Here is a 15,697-nt window from a genome sequence, read left to right as displayed (position 1 = left end):
CAGGTTTCATTGGAGATCTAATGAAGGTACAGTTACCCGTATTTCCTCTTAGTAACTCATGTAAGCATCCGTCATTTGAAGTGTTATACAAGTTCTGGACGTCGCAGATGATGCTATGCTCGATGTTCATGCATGGATGGGAAATTAGGTAAGACTCATTGTTACCAACAATGGCTTTTGTTGCATTTATCGGTATGATTTTAAACTGTCGTGGAATGGCTTCTATTTGGAGTTGCACAAATTCTCCTTGCCTGAATTTAGGAATTTTTATGAGTAGGATTATGTCTGAGTTATTGTGGAATGCTATGGGTTCCAAAAACTCATAAACTTGGTCATAGCTGTTAATCACAACGCCTTGTGACTCCAACAGATTCGTTGCAAATTCTAGCTCTGATGATTGTAAGAAAGCCTTTGAAATTAAACCCAACTTGGACAACTGAATGGCCTCGAAAATTGTAGACAGCTGCTGGTTGATCATGTCGATGTTGAAGATGATGTTATGTAGGTGCAGGAGATGTTCCCATTCGACAGGTCTGTCTAAGCTCAGTCTTGTCTGTTTAATGATGCTATCTATTTCCCTAGACTGTCTATAAGCTTGTTTAGTAATATTGTTAATCCTTTCCTCAAACAATTTATTAATTTGAATTTGTTCATTATTCTCTGTTACTAAAAGGTTATTTGAATTTTTAAGAATTTCAAGTTGGTTTTCTATTTTTAACAAATCTTCATTATCGAGATTCCCTGTAATCATTTTTAAGGTAGACCCAAGAAAATTAAGAGATCGTTTTGTTTTTCTACTTCTAGCGGTTAAATTTTCAAGGATAAAATAAGCCTGACTCTGCTTTTGTTTAAGAATTTTAACTAGTTCTGCTATCTTTGGGTTTTCTTCAATGTTCAAAATAATGGATTCATACTGCTTGAGAACGACGGTGAAGGAAAATAAATTAAATCTATGGAATAGTGTGTGAGATCCTTCTTTTATAAAGACTGAATTAGTCTTGAACGCAACTATACCGGGATTTTCATTAAGTTCAAGGATTTCCAAGTAAGCAGAGTAAATAGGATTGAAAAACATCATAATTGTAAGACAAAAAAGTATCGGGTGTTTGTGTGTCATCTTCGAGCTGAAATGACAGGAGAAGAAGGGAAAGAAGACAAAAAGGTGCAATTAGTTCTACGTCGAAATTAAGTTTTACGTTTACGTTTTAATTTTGTTTTGTGGATTTTTCTCCCATTCTCGTCGATTATATTTGACTCTAAATTATCTTTGACTTGTATTTCTCTATACCTCTCTTGGTGCTTAAAGTTATTCCTTTTTCTTTCGAAGACCGTTTCATTTGGAAGGAAGTTTTCAGGATCTTCTCTGTTTATGTTCAGTTTTTCTAAGTCTGAACGTTTTTTCTCTAATTGTTTTTGAGACAAAATCCTGTAAAATTCCTCCTTCAGTCTTATTCTTTCATCGAGATCTTCGGGGACAGGGTCCTCGTTTCTGAAGCCAAAAAATAACTCTTTTGGAGTTAACTTTGTTTGAGAGTGTATTGAGTCATTATATATGGAAACTGCAAGATTAATTTTTGCCGTTTCGGACAAATCTTTAGTTGAATCCTTCATACTTAAGATGTTGTGCAATTCTCTAATAGTCCTATGGACGATTTCCACAGTACCATTCGAAGAGGATTGTCCAACACTCGTATAATGGTACTCTACATCGTTTTCCTCAAGGAATTCTTTAACTGTTGTTGAGGTAAATGATGCTTCCTGATCCATGACGAGAAAGGAAGGTTTTCCAACGTTAGCGAAGAAGTGGGTTAGTGCTCTTAGAATGTGTATAGTATTCCGTGTTTTAATTGGGATAGCCATTGTTAGTCTGGAGAACTTATCACAAAGTGTTAGGTAATTTCTATTTCTGATTATGAATATATCCATATGAACAATTTGCAACGGCCTGGATGGTGTTGCTGTTAATTGGAATTTTTGTTTATATGGTCGCCTTTCATACTTAGCCTTTTGACAAAGTTTGCAGATGTTGATAAACTTTGAAATTTTGCTCTTCATTCCTGGGAAAAAGTACCTTCTTGAGATGTGTGCCTTTGTCTCAATGATACCTCTGTGGTTCGCGTTGTGTTGCCGTTCGATGATCAGGTCCTGTTCAAGCTCATCTGTTACGTCTTCTAACAATCTTTGTGTCCAGAAAATTTTTAATGATTTTGCTCTTGAAAAGTAAGTTTTATAAATAGTTTGCAGCCTATTAAGGATACTTTCGCTACAATAAAGACCGGTAGCGCATTTCGTCGAAGCGTATTCCTTAAGAATATTGATCAGGGCTGCTGGACCAAAATGTACCTTCTTTATAGTTATTCTGTGGAAGTTTTTAAATGGGGTCAAGGATTCACGACTATCTTCATCTGTCTCTAAAAGTACAATCTGATTTCCAAATCCGTTAAGGGGTCTTTCCGTTGACGGGATGAAGTCGTTATCGTCAGTGTCCGCGGAGTGTTGTGTCATGTCATCGCTGGAGGTAGAGTTGGCGTTTACTTCTGTTTTATCCTCAGGGTTAATACGAGACAGTGCATCTGCATTAGCGTTTAGAGTACCTTTCTTATACTTGATTTCAAATTCGAGCTCTTCGAGAGCTAGTTTCCAGTGTAAAAGTCTCCTGTTCAGATCATTTTTCTGCCGGAGCCACACAAGTGGTTTGTGGTCGATTCGAATTTCGAAAGAGGTTCCGTAAATATATGGTCTAAAATGTTTCGTTGCCCATACAATGGCCAACAATTCTTTTTCCGTGGCAGAATAGTTGCATTCTGCTTGATTCAGCGTTCTAGAGGCATATGCAACAGGATGCTCTTTGCCATCTTCGAATTTCTGAGACAAAACGGCTCCTAAAGCAAAGTCGCTTGCGTCAGTTTCAAGAATGAATTTTCCATTGAAGTCGGGGTATTTTAGAATAGGGTCGCTCGTTAGTAACTGTTTGCAATCATTAAAACAACTAATAAATTCTTCGTTGTGGACAATTTTTGTATCTTTTTTCAAGCACCTGGTTAAAGGTTTCGTTAATTTTGCAAAATCTCGAATAAATTTTCTGTAGTATCCAAGAAGTCCTAGGAAGCCTTTGATTTGAGTAGTTGTTTTTGGGATTGGCCAATTAAGGATTTTTTCAATTTTATTTGGATTGGGTTTAAGAAATTCACATTTGTCAAATTGAATTTTAAGGTTGGCTTGAGCAAGCCGTTGAAGCACTTTGTTAAGGTTATCGATGTGGTGCTGTAACGAGCTACCAAAAATAATAATGTCGTCTAGGTAAACTAGGCAACAATTTCCAATGAGATTTCCGAGAATGTGGTTTATTACGCGCTGAAAAGTTGCTGGCGCGTTTTTTAATCCAAAGGGCATGCGAATGAATTCGAAGTGCCCTTTCTCTGTACTGAAAGCAGTTTTCGGCCTGTCTTTTGGATGTACCTCAATCTGGTGGAATCCAGATTTAAGATCCAGTGTAGTAAAATAGGTACTACGGCCGAGCCTGTCAAGGATTTCTTCAATTCGCGGGATGGGGAATTTATCATCGACAGTCTTTTCATTTAATTTGCGGTAGTCTATGACGACACGCCATTTTTTTTCCGCTTGCATCCAGTTTTTTTGGAACAATCCAGATTGGAGATGTCCAGGGGGAAATAGAATTTTGAATAATACCGTCCTCCAACATTTCGTTGATTTGCTTCTCCACTTCAGCTTTATGGACATGAGGGTATCGGTACGTTTTGGTATGAACTGGAATATCATCCGTAGTTTTTATTCGATGTTGAATTGCAGAAGTGCAAGACAACTTTTCTGAATCATTATGAAAAATTTTGGAATTTTTAGAAAGGATTTTCAGTAATGCAGATTTTTCTTCGTTGTTGAGATGTTTGGTTCTAATCATTGTTTCCAATTCAGAAGGGGGTATGTGGGACGCTTGATAAGAATGATGTGAATTCATATTGTTAACTTCTGCTACTTGAATAGTTTTTGCTGGCTTTGTCCAATGGAAGGTGACAGATTTGCCAAAGTTTCTTATTGGAGCGTTTACAAAACCATTTTCTGCTTGGTACAACCCAGAAGGGATTACAGCGTTGGCAATTTGTATGTCGTTAGGGAGGTAAACGTTGCCATTATTCTGTAAAACGGGTAGTTTGATCATTCGCGTAGAGTTCTCTGTCAGCGTAATCTGCGAAGGGCCTAATTTCCTAATTTGCATCGGGATTGTTTTGTGGGGAAGGATTATTTTGTGGTTGTTCACGTCGATCAGTGCTTCGATGTCGGAGAGGGTTTCGTATCCAAGGATTCCGTCAAAAAAATTGTGGAAATTTAAAAGGTAGAAGGTAACTTTTTGCTTGAGGCCAAAAATTGTCGTGACGAATTTTTGATCGGCCGCATGCCGTCCTGAGCTATTAGAAATTTTGAGGGTTTTGCATTTTAGCTGTTTTGATTTTGGAATCAGGCTGGGCGAAATGAAATTTTTGTTTGATCCACTATCCACAAGTATTTTTGCGTCCTTACCACAAATGTTCATTATTACGTAGGGAAGTCCGTTGATTGCATTTAAGTCGGCGATCTCGGATCGAGGCCTATCTGAAAATTTACACTTTGTTCACTGACTTCGTCTTCACTATCGTCTTCGCTATGTGTGTCATGTGTATCGTCGTCGTTTTTCTGTTCAGCGTCATGATTGTAAACTCTGGAACGTAACGACGGGTCTACTTCCATGGGTGTCATTTTCTGTCTGTCGGATAGCGGTTTGTGTCGTGTAGATGGGGTGTCCGATTGCTTGCTAAATGGTTTATTGGAAGATTTGAAATTTTTGCTACCATGGGGCTGTTGGTCGAATGCAGCTTGTGTGTGGGACTTCGTCTTCTCAGCGTTTTGGAACCGACACAGGAATGCGTATGCATTCTCCAAATCGCTGGGTTGTGCTGTTTGAGCATACCCAAAGTAGGGTTTACTAAGGCCGTTAATAAATGCTGCTAAACATTCTTGTTCAAGGAAATGATTAATAGCGTCCCAATGGTTTGCATAAGTTGGATTCTGCTTTGCCAAAGACTTCATATTAACCATTATTTCCTTTGTTTTCTTATAGTAAATATGTAATGATTCGGTCATTTTAAGTGACCATAATTGTGTCTGGTATGTAGCAATATTATTGCGATCACCGTAGACACTTTGTAGGATTTCCGCTACTTCGTCGAAGGTAGTGGGGTTTCCGTTTACACATATCATATCGCGGGCTTTGCCCTCGATCTTGTTAATCACCGCCTGTTCGTACACGGCAAATAAGTCCGGTGCGACGTGTGGTCGGCATAAATTCAAAGCTCGTCTTGCTGTATCAAGCCAATGACTGAGCTGTCTTTTATTCCCGTCGAATGATGGGATCATTCTTATGGGGTCTGGAATTCGAAAGAAGTCCGTGCGACGGTCCTCCACGACGGGGGCTTGCCGCTGTTGTTGCAACTGTTGCTGTTGCTGCTGTAAATTATTGTTTTCGACTTGAAGAGCACCAAGTCTGTGCTCCAAGTTTTGTATTTGGTCAAATATTGCCTGTAAATTAACTTGTTCCATGTTTCTTTCGTGGTACCTGAGAGGCTTAACTTTAGGAACGGGATTAAATCTACGCATACAAAATGATAGAGAGGTTGGGAAAAGAAAAGTTGTTTACTCACGGTTCGACACTCTTAAAGGGTTGAAACCCACCGATGCAGTTTTCGTGTCGGGCGGCGCAAATCACCTACGGGTTGAGGGATGGTTTCCAAGAGCCTGGTTCCTGATGATCGCTGGAGATAGTCACTAGTTTCTTGCTTCGCCACGGGTTGGGCTAAGCGTCTACTTAATGCTGAATCCTGCGCAAGTCAGTTACACTTTTAGTCCTTGGTTACCGGCACGTCCGATGTCGTCAATTCGACACTAATTTTCGGTTTTCGCACTACTGTCCAATTACCACGGATCGGGTTTTGTCACTAGATTGTCTTCCAAAAACTAGCACTGCACGTAGAGTGTTCCGTACGACTGCGCCAAAAATGGACGGGACTTCACATTAGGGTTTTTAAAAAACTACTTGTTTCAAATTTACACTAATCCCATCACTTTTATTATGTTCTTGTTTATAATTTTACATTTCACACTTCCTAACACTTATTCTGGGCCAGAAGGGCTTTCAACTGACTACTTCGTTTCTATTAGACCTATCGATTCAAACGTTCACTTCCAACTGACTGATCGAGCCAGACCAGACCGAGGGCACACCTGTGTCCTCCGATTGAGTTCGATGCTTTCTCGATGTCAGCAAAAGTTCACCGGATGGCAACTGGCCTGGTTGTTCTGGGTTGCGTTGGATGGTCGGTGTTACTGTGCGCCGGTATCGATTTATCGTGTCATCAATATGCTCGGAGTCCAAAGGGTATTCTGGTATGGGGGTTATGCTCAGTGTCTCCAAGGGTGATACTGCTTTGTCAGCATCTAGTCCACGATAGGCGGATACCTGAACATCGTGGGTAGAGCCTAGGGATGTCCATAACTATATATGTGCTATCACAATTGATGTATCCATTGGAAAACTCAACAGGAAACACATATATTGTTCGGTTTATTTACTGCATGATGAACTGTTCCCTACGGATGCTTTCAAACAAGTCATCGCATACTGCACTTCAAAAGGCCTTCCGCTGATTGCACTAGTTTACAGCATTTTTGAACTCGGTAAGCTGATGATCATTTTTGGTGTAGAATCATGCCTTGAGTTCGAAAACGCGAAAGAAAAAAAATACAGTAGAGCGGATTTTTTTCCGACTTTCCATGCAAGGTTAATGATTTGAAATTGATTTTTGTTCTATTTTTAAGCAAAGACGCTCGTAATCGGAGCATTGATTGAGCTGAATTGTTTACTGTAACTCGCCTACATATGATATGTCAAATAAACGTTGAGAAATATTTTTTAAATTGTTTTTTTTTTCTTATTGAAAAAATTACATTTTCACAAAAAAAAAAATTGAAATTTTGCTAAAATTTAAGGAGATCGTACCAAAAACTTGACAATATCTTGAATTTCATCAATCTGACGAGACCTGCATTCAGATGATTGAATGGTATTACATATATTCAGCTTTTAATTTATGGAAAAAGATTTAAGATTGGTTGAACAAAACGCAAGATTTTTGGATTTTAATAAATTCCATATTTTAAAAAATTGTAAAACTCGATATTGAGCTAAATCTCACAAACTGTTCTACTCAAAATTTTTTGAGTGCGGTTTCGAAATCAGCGCTAAATTGTGCTTTTGGTCGTTGACAGAAGTTCACAACTTTTGTTTTATTTTGTAAACTAGTGTTGTTGGCAGTGATGCTAATGCTCACCATATCATCTGGGGCAGCTCAGACAATGTGCAATACTTAAGACAATGAAATACTTAATGGAATACTTAAATTGTACAGATCTTGGTTGCTTCATAGGCAACCGCCGAACCTTCACGATATCTACTAGAGAGGAAGTGTTAGACATAACGCTTTGCTCTAGCAGAATTAGTCACAGGATAAAAAAATTGCGTGTTTCAGAGGAAAAATCTCTATCCGACCATCGCTACATCTTTTTTTTTAAACTTGAATGTTAATTCGCAGACTTTGCGTTTTAGGAATATCGGGACAATCAACTGGGATCTCGTTACCCGATTTGGTTGCGGCCAAATTTCAAGAATACCCGCGGTATATTGACACTTCAAGTGATTTAGATGATGCCGTTGGTACTACTACGGCCCTGATCATGGAAGCTTGTTCTCTGCGGTCTGTGAAGACCACAAGAGGAATCCTTTGGTGGAACTCTTATCTTAGGAAACAATATAGGAAGAGTTAGAACAGACGAGGTTCGGCTCTTCGGTCTGCTGAACGATTCGGCTGGAAAAAAAAAACTTTGTACAAATGTTCCCAGAGTGAATAAAGACAGTCGGTTGAACAAAATCCTTGCGAAATCTACGTGAACGAACTTCGTTTGCTAAATGGCGACTTCACTTCCTCTGATGAGGAAGTTTTAGAATATTTATTCAGTACACACTTCCCCGGCTGAGTGGATATTACATCTTCGCATGAAGCTGATGTCTTTTCTTGTAGTTATGATTCTTTAGCTTCGGTTCGGAGTATCATAACAATAGAATCGATTGAGTGGGCACTACATAATGTTGCTCCTTTCAAATCTCCTGGGGAAGATGAGATTTATACTATTTTGCTTCAGAAGGGATTTCATTATTTCAAACATGTTTTTAAAAAACTACTTGTTTTTAGTTTTGCTAGAGTGTATATTCCCAAATCCAGGCGAAAAATTACTGTACAGTTTATTCCAAAAGTGGGTCGAGCGTCGTATGAAGAAGCAAAGAGTTTCATGTGAACCAACATGCTTACCAATTTGGCAAGTCCACTGTGACTCTTTTACACAAGGTTGTTTACGATATTGAGAAAGCAATCGCTCAAAAGCAATCTTGTTTGGGTGTTAGCTTAGATATCGAGGGTGTCTTTCCCAACTAACATTTTCAGCGTTATAAGCTTCAGTCATTTGCTTTCTGTTGTGTAACCATCGAATAAAAGCAGTCAACGCTGAATAAAGGGGAAGCTAATCAAATATAAATCATAAGCTAATACACGACTGTAAAACAAGCACCATACAGCTACCAAACTCGGTTTTCAGAAATCCATTGCTTGTCACTGGGGCTACCTTTACTCCACTCTATTACAACTCCGGGAGATTTCCCGGAAGATGTGAAAACTTGAACAAATCGAATAGGAGTCCCCACTAACAAAACAGCTGCTACTATACAGTACAATTCGTTATACTGATTGTCGTGCCTTTCGATGTCATATTGGAAGCCGCACGGTATATCTCCAACGATTTCAAATTGGATTCCACAAATTCTCAAAAACCGACATCTCTTCTCGATATTGCGTTAAGCGGCGATTAGGAAATTGAGTGTTTGTGGATTCCCCCAAAGGGGAGTCTTGTCACCGCTTTTGTGGAATCCCGTAACAGACACGCTATTGAGGCAATTCGATAATAACGGGTTTCCTACTTGGGCGAACCCAAGGGCGAACCCGTAATGGCGTTCGACCTTTGCGTCTCTTTGATTCTGAAATCAATGTTACTGATCAGGTAAAATACGTTGGAGTCATTCTTGACACCAAGCTTTCCTGGACTCCTCAAATTGAGTTCAAAATCAAGAAAGCTAGTATATGGCCTTCGGGCAACCCAACTAACATTTATTGTGAATGTAAACGTCAACAAAGCGTCCTCGATGCTGAGTTACTGTGCTGTACATATGGACGGAAGCTTCTATGCAAGCCCTATACGAATGAATCTGGCGAACTTAATCCACATGTATATGCTGTGCGAGCAGCTTCTATGCCACGAAGTCATAGCTTTTTTCTCGGCTCCTATGTAACCACTAACAGAATAACATCTCGAGAAGGTGCCTTTTCAGCCTTTTCGCAGTTGTTAAATAATAGTTATACGGCATCCCCAAATTAATCGATTAAATTTAATTAGGTTATGGATACCGTGACGCAATACACGTGGAACTGGAATTATCGCTTTTAAAATTGAATAATTAAAGTACTTGCCACACTGCTATATATAAAAAGCATAGAAAATAGCCCGTTTTGTTTTACTCCAGACAAGGTTTCATAATAGTGCCTTACCCAACTTCATCTTGCTGCAAAAGCTTGTGAAACGTCAAACACAAGAATAAGTTTACATTGAACAAGCTGTGTGGTTGCGCCAAGGGGTCATGCACAAATTACGTCACGCTTTTAGAGGGAAGAGGGGGTTTTGAAGAACGTCCTAAAAAACAATTTTAATTTTAAAAAATGTTTCTCAAAGCAACGTTGTTAAGCTGCAGGTCGTATTATATTTGAATAAACTTGAAATAAAACTATTCTTCAACTCTTGTTCGCCCAAAATTGAGAATCTATTCAACATCAACAGTGAAATGAATGTTATGATCGTACATCGCTTGTTAAACTCTTGTTCAACGTTTAAACCATCAACTATTTACACAAATATCATAAACATTTCTTCAACGTTTTTTAAACAACGTTGTTTGACACTATTTGTTTAATCGTTTAAGAATGGCTTTAGAAACCATTCTTGTGCATTATCAGCAAAGTGCATAATACCAGCTGAACCGCTCGCGCAGAGGCTTTGTGCCACAAGCCGACATGTGCCGAGATAATCACGGGAATATTCTCACGAGCGAGCGTGAGGTGGTCGAGAGGTGGCGGCAGCATTACGATGAGCACCTCAATGGCGACGTTGCAAGTACCGAAGGTGGCGTGGTAACAGATCTTGGAGTATGTGCACAGGACGAAAGACATCCGTCCCCTGACCTCCAAGAGATTGAGGAGGACGTTGGCCGGTTGAAAAACAACAAAGCCGCTGGAGCAGATCAACTACCAAGCGAGCTTCTAAAATACGGTGGAGAAGCACTGGTGAGAGCACTACACTGGGTCATTACCAAGATTTGGGAGGAGGAAGTATTACCGGAGGAATGGATGGAAGGTATCGTGTGTCCCATCTACAAAAAGGGCGACAAGTTGGATTGCGGGAACTACCGCGCGATCACACTACTGAGCGCTGCCTACAAGATACTCTCTCAAATTTTATGCCGCCGTCTATCACCGATTGCAAGAGAGTTCGTGGGGCAATATCAGGCTGGATTTATGGGTGAACGCGCTACAACGGACCAGATGTTCGCCATCCGCCAGGTGTTGCAGAAATGCCGCGAATACAACGTGCCCACACATCACTATAGACACTATAGATTCCATAGACTCGCGGAGGCGAAGACAACTGTAGCCAAACGAACTGTCAGTTCGTGTAGCCAAACGAGCATGACGTCACTATTTCAATAGCGACAATGGATTGCGTGACGTCATATTCGCACGGTACACTCTAAATTCACGGCAAAACACACTAAAATCGTATTGCTCAACCATGTCTCCGCGAGTCTATGGAATCTATAGTGTCTATACACATCACTTGTTCATCGATTTCAAAACGGCGTATGATACAATCGATCGAGAACAGCTATTGCAGATTATGCACGAATACGGATTCCCGGATAAACTGATACGGTTGATCAAGGCGACGATGGATCGAGTGATGTGCGTAGTTCGAGTATCAGGGACACTCTCGAGTCCCTTCGAATCTCGCAGAGGGTTACGGCAAGGTGATGGTCTTTCGTGCTTGCTGTTCAACATTACTTTAGAGGGTGTAATTAGGAGAGCGGAGATAAACACGAGTGGGACGATTTTCACGAAGTCCGTTCAGCAGCTTGGTTTCGCCGATGATATTGATATTATTGCTCGTAAATTTGAGACGATGGCGGAAACGTATATCCGACTGAAGAGTGCAGCCAAGCTAATCGGATTAGTCATTAATGTGTCGAAGACAAAGTACATGATGGCAAAGGGCTCCAGGGAGGAATCACAGCGTCCACCACCCCGAATTTATATCGACGGTGATGAAATCGAGGCGGTTGAAGAATTCGTGTACTTGGGCTCACTGGTGACCACCGACAACGACACCAGCAGAGAAATTCAGAGGCGCATTGTGGCAGGAAATCGTGCTTACTTTGGACTCCGCAGAACTCTACGATCGAATAAAGTTCGCCGTAACACGAAGTTAACTATCTACAGAAGCTGATTAGACCGGTAGTCCTCTATGGGCACAAAACATGGACCCTACGTGCAGAGGACCAACGCGCCCTTGGAGTTTTCGAACGGAACGTGTTGCGTACCATCTACGGCGGAGTGCAGATTGAAGACGGGACTTGGAGAAGGCGAATGAATCACGAGCTGCATCAGCTGCTGAGAAAACCAACCATCGTCCACACCGCGAAAATCGGGAGGTGGACTGGTCAAGTCATCAGGATGTCGGATAGCAACCCGACTAAAATGGTTTTCGAGAGTCATCCGACCGGTACAAGATGACGTGGAGCGCAGCGAGCTAGGTGGATCGAGCAAGTGGAGGACGATCTTCGAACCCTGCGCAGAGTGCGGAACTGGAGACAAACAGCCATGGACCGAGTAGAATGGAGACGGCTACTATGTACAGCAGAGGCCACCCGGCCTTATCCTGATCGTTAAGGTAAGTATGTATATATTGACAAAATTTCGGTGTTCGATAATGTTTCTTAAAAAGTACTTACCATTACTTATATGTATGTTAAAGAGTAGTAGAGAAAATAACTGGCTTTCTTTCTATACCTACAGACTGAAAATCCGAGAGTAGTACTTGATAGTTGATAGCATGTTATTCAGATTCTCCACACTCTGCTCTCACTAAATCCCACTATGATACTTCTTCATCAACGTTTCTTTCAGCGCTTTGCCTTTCCCAACTAACATTTTCAGCGCTCTAAGCTTCAGTCATTTGCTTTCTGTTGTGTAACGATCGAGTAAAAGCAGTCAACGCTGAATAAAAGGAAAGCTAGTCAAATATAAATCGTAAGCTAATACACGACTGCAAAACAAGCATCATACAGCTACCAAACTCGGTTTTTAGAAATTCATTGCTTGTCACTTGGGGCTGCCTTTACTCCACCGTATTCCAACTCCGGGAGATTTCCCGGAAGATGTGAAAACTTGAACACATCGAATAGGAGTCCCCATTAACAAAACAGCTGCTACTATACAGTACAATTCGTTATCGGATATAAACATTATTGTCAAAACAAACTTTAAGCGGGATATATATATATATATATATATATATATATATATATATATATATATATATATATATATATATATATATATATATATATATATATAGTAGCTATACACAAGTTCTTTACAGCTATCCATGTATGTGCTGTGAAATTATTTGGGTTGCTTTTATTGCACTTTAATTCAATGCCGGAAGATTTGCCGGAAGATGTGCAAATCGAGTAAGAGTCCCAGCCACTACAACAGCTGCTTTTATACAGTACGTTTTGTAATGCTGCCAAAACACAAAACAGCAGCGCTTCGTAGCCGTTTAAAGAACACTCTTTCAGCTAGAAGCTGTGAAGAAGAATCTGTTGGCGCAACCACACAGCTTGTTCAATGTAAACATTATTGCGTTTGACGTTTCACAAGCTTTTACAGCAAGATGAAGTTGGGTAAGGTTTCTTGTGGCACAATTATGAAGCCTTGTCTGGAGTAAAACAAAACGTGCTATTTTCTATGTTATTTATATATAGCAGTGTGGCAGCGAGGACATCATCGGGACCAGTGGATACGGAGATCGGGAGTTCGATTCCAAGTAGCGGCAACTACTTTAATTATTCAATTTTAAAAGTGATAATTCCAGTACCACATGTATTGCGTCACGGTATCCATAACCTAATTATATTGAATCGTTTAATTTGGGGATGCCGTAAAACTATTATTTAACAATTGCGAAACGGCTGAAAAAGCGCCTTCTCAAGATGATATTCAGTTAGTGGTTACATAGGAGCCGAGAAAAGAGCTATGACTAGGTGGCATAGAAGCTGATCGCACAGCATGTACAAGCTGATTAAGTTCGCCAGATTCATTGGTATAGGGCTTGCATAGAAGCTTCCGTCCATATGTACAACACAGTAACTCAGCATCAAGCCGTATTAAGGACGCTTTGTTGACGTTTACATTCACAATAAATGTTAGTTGGGTAATGCGCTTGTAAGAGCCTCTCTTTTGCAGATTGGACCTTTAGATATGTTTGTCGCCAAATGCTTCTCACGACCAATAGTTTGTTGCTTGCTATAGAGCATTGCACATCGCTAAGGTTGCAAAGGAAAAGTTTTCTAAGTTTTTGGCATTATGACATTATTCCAGGAGCTCCTTTCTACAGGACTTCCTCGAAGAATTCCACCATCAATTTTTTAAGGAGCTCCTCTAGCAGCTTTGTAGGGAATTTCTCATGCTGTTCTTTATAGGTTTCCCCATCAGGAGAAGGATAACATTTCCACAGAAATTCCTACTGGACTGGGAATCCCAGAAAAAAAGCTTCTGAAAACATTCCAAAAGGATCTGGAGGAATCTCAAAAGAAACTTCCGGAATAATTTCAGAAGGAACTCCTGGAGGAATTTTGAAAGGAAATCATAGAGAAATTTCAAAAGAAACCCCGAGAGGAGTTCCTTGAAAAATTCTTGATGGAGTATTCGGAGAAATCTTGAATAAACTCCTGGAAGAGTCTCAGGAGGAGATATTTGTAGATTCTCAAAAGGAACTCCTGGTTCAACTTCTGAAGAAAACACGGAAGATTTTTTTGAAAGAATCCCGGAAGGAATTTCTGAAGAAATCCCAAATGCAACTTTTGGGGAATCCCGGAAGATTATCTGGATGTTACTCCTGGTGAAATCTAAGAACGAAAATCCTGGAGGAATTCCAGAAGGAACAATGGGAGGAATCTGTAAAGGGATTCCTCGCGGAATTCTAAGAGAATGGAAGGATGTCGGAAAAAGTTCCTGGAGGAGCTCTGGGAAAAAATCCTGGATAAATTCTAGAAGGAAGTCCTCGAGGAATTCCAGAAGAATCCAGGAAGAAATTCCTGAAGGAATCCAAAAAAGAACTCCTGGAGCAATCCCAGAAGTAATTCCTGTGAGGACTTTTAAAGAATGCCGGTGGGGTTTCCTGCCGAGATCTCGGAATGAATATCTGAGTGAATTCTTGAAGGGAATGAAGAAGGAGCTCCTGGAGGAATCCCGAAAGGAACTTCTTTGGGAAACACAGAAAGAAGTTCTGATGGAATCTCAAAAGAAATTCCGGTTAAAATCCCTGAAGAGATGTCCGAAGAAACTGCTGGTGGAAACGAGGAGAAGAAAACCTTAAAAGAATTCTTGAAGGAAACCATGGATAAACTTTTAGAAAAACATGAGAAAACAAACTCCTGGAGAAATCTCAGAAGGGACTTTTGGAGGAATCTAAGAGGGTACTCCGGAAAGAAATATTGGAGGGATCTCTGAAGGAATGCAATAAGGAGGAATTTTCAAATGGAATCCCAAAGGAAATTCTTGCAGAAATCCCAGAAGCAAGTCCTGGAAGAAGTAAAAAGGGAGAAATTCTCAAAAACGGGAATCTCAAAAGAAACTCTTTTAAGAATTCCATGAAATTAAGAATATTAGAAGAAACTCCTGCAGGGTTAAAATGTCGTGGAGAATTTTATTCAAATGAAACCAATTTGATATTCTGAAGAGATTTATTAGTGAGCAAACTAATATCTTCGGAAGAGCTCAGACTAATATGGTATTTAACTATATTGGGGGCATCAATTTCCTGTTCTTCAGCATCAAGCAGAACGATGGGTGGTTTATTGAGTCATTAGCTTTGGTGATAATCTCCACTGACCATAGGTGCAGTCTTGATGTCGGAGATCTAATCCTGGCAGTCGGATTTTTTTTTTTTGCAATTGTTGTTTTTTCATAATATTCTATAAACCAACAAGTTAGAATTGAAATCAGAGCTAAATTTGTTTTTTTTTTGTTTTTTGTCATGAAATTTGGGGGGGGGGGATTGTTTAAGAAGCTACGTCATTTATAGAGGGGGGTATCTGAATTTGTGACGAAATGCTACGAGGGGGGAGGGGGGTATTAAAAATCGCTTAAAAAAGGCTACGTCATTTATGGACGACCCCTTACCATTACTTATATGTATGTTAAAGAGTAGTAGA

The 15,697-nt window shown here is 40.1% G+C and overlaps 1 long non-coding RNA gene across 1 annotated transcript; it reads right to left on the bottom strand.

Moving 5' to 3' along the window:
• Positions 1 to 988: 988 nt before the first annotated feature.
• On the bottom strand, positions 989 to 6,548 carry LOC134284622 (uncharacterized). The gene is made up of 2 exons (XR_009995843.1): positions 5,694 to 6,548; positions 989 to 1,124 (listed from the first exon to the last, which is right to left on the bottom strand). It is a non-coding gene; the product is annotated as an uncharacterized LOC134284622 (long non-coding RNA).
• Between the last annotated feature and the right edge of the window lie 9,149 nt (positions 6,549 to 15,697).

Source organism: Aedes albopictus, unplaced genomic scaffold (assembly GCF_035046485.1).
Source record: "Aedes albopictus strain Foshan unplaced genomic scaffold, AalbF5 HiC_scaffold_343, whole genome shotgun sequence".
In the NCBI taxonomy this organism is placed as follows: Eukaryota; Metazoa; Arthropoda; class Insecta; order Diptera; family Culicidae; genus Aedes; species Aedes albopictus.
This window is presented reverse-complemented; position numbering and strand designations above follow the sequence as displayed.